The sequence below is a fragment of the Pristiophorus japonicus genome, chromosome 2, assembly GCF_044704955.1.
Source record: "Pristiophorus japonicus isolate sPriJap1 chromosome 2, sPriJap1.hap1, whole genome shotgun sequence".
NCBI classification, from domain to species: Eukaryota; Metazoa; Chordata; class Chondrichthyes; family Pristiophoridae; genus Pristiophorus; species Pristiophorus japonicus.
The window spans coordinates 49,883,904-49,890,033 of NC_091978.1; positions in this window are offsets into that span (position 1 = coordinate 49,883,904).

Consider the following 6,130-nt stretch of genomic DNA (forward strand, 5'->3'; position numbering starts at 1 on the left):
CCTACTGCTATCCCATTTAGGATCAGCCAACTCAACACAGACCAAGAACCTGCGACCTTGAAATGCCTTAACGTTTATCACACAAACTCCTCCAGTCTCTCGCTTTGAGCACTTTACATTACAATCAAGATTGCAACACCGATCCACTCAACAGACAAAGCTTGAACAGTTTTGTCTCATTCTACAGACTGTTTTGTTCTTATCATGTTTCAGAGCTGATTTCCACTTGCCATTAACTACTTAGGAAATAGACTATTCACACACTTTCATCACAGATGAGTTTTCACAACACTGTCTGGGATACAGAAAGATCAAGGGGGCCAAATTGCCCCACCCCACCCCAAATAGGGCACACATTTCGAAATAAATGATTGCCCTCTTTTTCTCCTTCAATGTGTTGGGACGGTGTTTTGGGCGGCTGTGGGTCGGGAGCGGGGTGGAAGATGGGCGGTGTCATCAGTGCCGCGCTAACGCGTAGAAACATCCCTCCCCTTCAGTTAAAGGGGAGGGCCGTTGCGAGCTCTGCAGCCACTTTAGTGGCACCCACTGGGCCACCAGGGAGGGTTTTGGCCGGGCCAGCGGTCCGGCACCCAAGAGGGGGCTGTGTGTTGGTAGCTAGGCCGAACCCATGGCTGCCATTGTCAGACTGACTTCAGAGTCGATCAACAATTAAAATAAAATAGTGGCTGTGGTGGAGGGCCCTCCCCTTTAAAGACGGTCGCGCCACCCGGGCACTGGCAGCTTCCCGCCAGGAAAAGCTGTCGGTGGCACCGACCGGCGGCCGCATCGCTCTCACGGGGTGGAATGGGGTCGCCGGCGGCCGATAAGGGATGGTAACACGAGTGGGTCAGCCCATCCGCCTGTCCCCTGTCGGAAATGCCTTACCACCCCATTACCGCTTCTTAGACCTTAAGGAGGGCGGAAATTTTGCCCCCCAACCACATTCCTTGTGGAACACCAGAAGATCTGGAAGAACTTTTGAAACCCCATTTCATTTAGTATTCTGCCAAATCCAATTGGAATATTGAACATTCCCAACTCCAAACTAGGAAAACCACTGTACAGAAAGACAAATTGACTATGGGAAGATGGGACTAGTTGGGTAATTTTTCATTTTGCCTGCATACTTGCTGGTATAACATTTTTTTTTTTTTAAATCATTCCCAGGCACATGGACATCGGTGGTAAGGCCAGTGTTTATAACCCATCAATAGTTGCCCTGATTTGATACAATTGTGTGACTTGCTGGGCCACTTTAGAGGGCAGTTAATATTTAAACATTTTGGTGTGGGACTGGAGTTGCATAATGGTTATAGCGGGTAAGGGTGGCAGGTGTCCTTCTGTAAAATACATTCATTAACCTGTTGAGTTTTTATGATAAACAAAAAAGGTTGATGGTCATTTTTATTGATACTAGTTATTTATTTCTAGATTGAAATTCACAAACTACTATTGTGGGAGTTGAACTAACTCTCTGGACTGGATTTTGCTGCCACTCAGAGGGTGGGTTTGGAGGCGCGTCCGCTGTCAAAATCTGAAAGATTTACAGTGGGGCAGTGTCCAGCTCTGAACCCGCCTCCTTGTAAGTTTCCCAAGTGCCGGCTCTGCCTCCGCTTTGCAGACCCGGCACTAAGCGTCAGGTGAGGCAATTGAAATACTTAAGAAGCTGTTTAAAGGTATTTAAGCAGCATTTTACCAGCTATTAACCATTTTTCATCTTTTTCATGAGGTTCCTGTCACTCGGGGATCACGTCAGGTAAGTATGTCGGTTTTCAACAAGTTTCCATTGCTTTGAATAGGTAACAGCTGCAAAACTGGTATAAAAGCTACCATTTCACAACTGTTCACTTTCCAATGTTAGAAGCTGGCACCTTCAGGATTTGGAAGAGACTTTTCAGCTTTAGGAAGGTTGGAAGTGTTTGCAGTGAACTCTCTATCCACTGTCACCTCCTTGGAGTAACCTCTCTCACCATTGGCAGATCACTTCTGTCATCTGAACTTCAGTTACCATCTATTCCAGCAGCATCAAAGCCCTTGATCCTCAGAATCTCACCACGATCAGCCCCAACACTAACATCACTAAACACACCAGCATCACCAACAATAACACCAACCTTCTCTGCAATTACCTGATGCTGCACAGGACACAGGGCATCAGCACATGATCACATTGCTGCCCGGGAGGCCAGGGATGCCTTCACCATGGCCACATTTACTTTACTTCACGCTGTACATCCTGACCGCCACATGATGCACCAGGTTGGCACCACCCCACACCAGCACCATAAAGCATCCCTGCAATGCCCAAGCCATTCCTTTCACACTCATCACCATTGCGGGGGTACCCTTATGTCTCACTATGCCACTTTCAAAGATGCACACAAATCATTCCAAGAAGATTAAGTGATCAAAATAAAGATTTCAATGTTTGACAACACATTAGCAGAAACACTTCATGAACATTGGCTAAAAGACCCAAGTGCCTACCCTTGTGTGTTGTTAGTTGGTATGATTGGACAAGGATGAGGGTGAGTGTGAGGGGTGGCTAGTGAGATGAGGAAGTGATATTTTAGATAGAGAGAGAGGGGGATGAGTGGAGGTGCAAGGTAAGTTGATGTGAGTAAGGATGTGCAGGAGTAGGGTAGGGAATGCAGAGTGATGGGAATGTGATGAGTGGTAGAGCAGAATGAGGTTGAGTGTGGCTTTGCAGTAACCTTTCATGATCTACTGAGATCATTGAAAGGTTTGTGCCACTGCAGCCAGGTCCTCCTGCCAACATCTCTGCTTGTGCCCTCCAGTGCAATGTGCAACTAGGCTGCATTGGTCTCCTGGGGCAGTCTCTTCTGCCCATTGGAAGAGAAGCAAACCTCCCTGTGTGCTGTGACTCCCTCCATAAGCATCTGGAAGGGATGGGAGATCCTGGGTGCAACCGTGCAACTTTGTGCTTTTCATCTCAATGCTGCAGAACACAGAGAGAAGAGCTGTCAAAATGAATGTGGGCATCATCCCTTTAAGGAAATTGGCTGATGACACATCATCGTTTGATGTCATCAGACCCACTTCCTTTTAATTGGCCGGGAGCCTCGCAGGGCAGGCTAAACAAGCCCAATCAAGGTAAAATCACTTCAACAGAGCAGGCTGCAACTGGGAGCTGGGTTCCAATCCGCACCCAAAGTCACCTGCCTCTCTCCCAACTCGGTAGGAAAAATCACGGCCTCTGAATTATTCGTTTAGATTCATTCAGGCCTTTGGATTACTAGTCAAGTAACATAACCATTACACTATCATACCCTTTACACTCTCCTACATTGACTACACTTCAAAAGTACTTCATTAGTTGTAAAGTGCTTTGTGATGCCCGAGGTTGTGAAAGGTGCTATATAAATGCAAGTTTTACTCTATTACAGCAATTGAAGTAATATTATTCCCCAGGTCCTTAATACTATGAAGCATTTAACTCCCTCAGTCTTTCTTCTTTCTTCAATCAACAGAGGTTTAAGACCCAAGATTGGCATCACCTAAAAACGGTGCTGGTCATTATTGTAATCTATTGAGCCTGTTTCTTAATAATAAAATAATTAAAGTGGCAGATAAACATGGCTGTTACTATGCCATCTACCACGTTCTTTACCTTGTTGCTGCCCTTTAAGCAGTTTTCACTGACCTACTTTGAATGTGAATCATCTTTACATGCTTCCTTCACTTATTTTGGTTTGTATCACCTTCAGGCACTACATTTTGATTGTTATAAAGATCTTTACATAAAAAGTATTAGAAAAAAATAGCTTTCCAAAACTCACTATCTAGACTCACACGTAAGTTCAAAGACAATTGTAATGTATTTGCTTCATGGATTCTTTGCATAAGAAATCATAGCAACATATAGCTATTAAGAACTAGTTAGTTTATTAGCAAATTATTTAATAATTACACTACACATTACCACTTCAGGCACACAGCCACCTGCCTCATCATGGACCCCCCTCCAAACCCAACTGGCTGGGGTTTTATTGAGTCTTGTGAACATCACATGACTGGCTAAGCCACTCCCAACTCAACAGCTGTACAACTCACAGATGCATACAATACATCATCATAGGCAGTCCCTCGGAATTGAGGAAGACTTGCTTCCACTCTTAAAATGAATCCTTAGGTGACTGAACAGTCCAATACGAGAACCACAGTCACTGTCACAGGTGGGACAGACAGTCGTTGAGGGAAAGGGTGGGTGGGACTGGTTGCCGCATGCTCTTTCCGCTGACTGTGCTTGATTTCTGCATGCTCTCAGCAATGAGACTCGAGGTGCTCAGCGTCCTCTCGGATGCACTTCCTCCACTTCGGGCGGTCTTTGGCCAGGGACTCCCAGGTGTCAGTGAGGATGTTGCTCTTTATCAGGGAGGCTTTGAAGGTGTCCCTGTAATGTTTCCTCTGCCCACCTTTGGCTCGATTGCCATGAAGGAGTTCTGAGTAGAGCGCTTGCTTTGGGTGTCTGGTGTCTGGCATGCAAACGATGTGGCCAGCCCAGTGGAGCTGATCAAGTGTGGTCAGTGCTTCAATGCTGGGGATGTTGGCCTGGTCGAGGACGCTAATGTTGGTGCGTCTGTCCTCCTAGGGGATTTGTAGGATCTTGCGGAGGCATCGTTGGTGGTATTTCTCCAGCAACTACTGAACACGGTCCATGTCTCTGAGCCATACAGGAGGGCGGGTATTACTATAGCCCTGTAGACCATGAGCTTGGTGGCAGTTTTGAGGGTCTGGTCTTCAAACACTCTTTTCCTCAGGCGGCCGAAGGCTGCACTGGTGCACTGGAGGCGATGTTGAATCTTGTTGTCAATGTCTGCTCTTGTTGATAAGAGGCTCCCGAGGTATGGGAAATGGTCCACGTTGTCCAGGGCTGCGCCGTGGATCTTTATGACTGGGGAACAATGCTGTGCGGCGAGGACAGGCTGGTGGAGGACCTTTGTCTTACGGATGTTTAGTGTAAGGCCCGTGCTTTCTTACGCCTCAGTAAATACGTCGACTATGTCCTGGAGTTCAGCCTCTGTATGTGCGCAGACAAGTCGCCGTCCGTGTACTGTAGCTCGACGGCAGGGGTTAGAGTGGTCTTGGATCTGGCCTGGAGACAGCATACAAGACAACAATCAAAGGGGTTCCTACTCAGCAGCACTTTCTTGGTTTGAGTATATGGTGATTGAATGTTGGACTCAACTGCAGTATTAGTATAGTCAGATCATTGGAAACAGCAAGATCTTTGGAGAATAGCAGCACAGAGCTGGGGTAACTTGTTTTTTACAGACAGATATACAGAAGAAGTCACTTTATTTCTCAGAAACAGTTGCCATCCAAAATGAAAGAGACTTGACAGGTCTAATTCACCTATGACCAGACTGTCCCAACCTAAGAACGATTTCTTTGCAGTTGGGTTACGGATCTGGACCAATAATTAAATAGCTTTAGTAATCAATTGGTTAGCGGGGACCATCCTTTATTGCTTTACTGACCTCTCTGTTTTGCTAAAATTAATGAAGGTAGTAAAATCTAGCCCTCCGTCACCAATTGACTTTTTGAGTAGTCTTCATGTCCTGTGCGTAATTCAGTTGCGAGACCTATGAGTCACTTGCATTGTTTTTCACTGTATTCAGGTCATCACCTATTAAGTGATTAGCATCAGCCCTCAGTTATTGTTTAACTGTTCATCCTCACAGTGAGCTATGACTGTTCACAATATGTAGCTGTTTAACTCCTTATAGAGAAGTTGAAGTTAAAAATAATTACAAAAGATAAGAAGAAATCATGAAAAAAGGAAAAACTGCAAGGCAGAAATGATATTCGTGGCCAAGTTGAATTCTGAAATCAAACAAAACCTCTTGTGAAGGGTAAGTCAGGTCTGACTAATACGGCTGAATGTTTTGAAGAGGTCACTAGCATGGTGGATAGGAGACTGTCCATGGACATTATCTATATGGACTTCCAAAAGGCATTTGATAGTGATCCGCACACGAGATTATTGACACAAATGAAAGTGCAGGATATTGGAGATAACCTTGTGATATGGGTTGGTAATTGGTTGGGAGGTGGGAGGCAGTGAGTAGGGGTAAAGGGAACATTATTTGATTGGCAGGATGTTCCC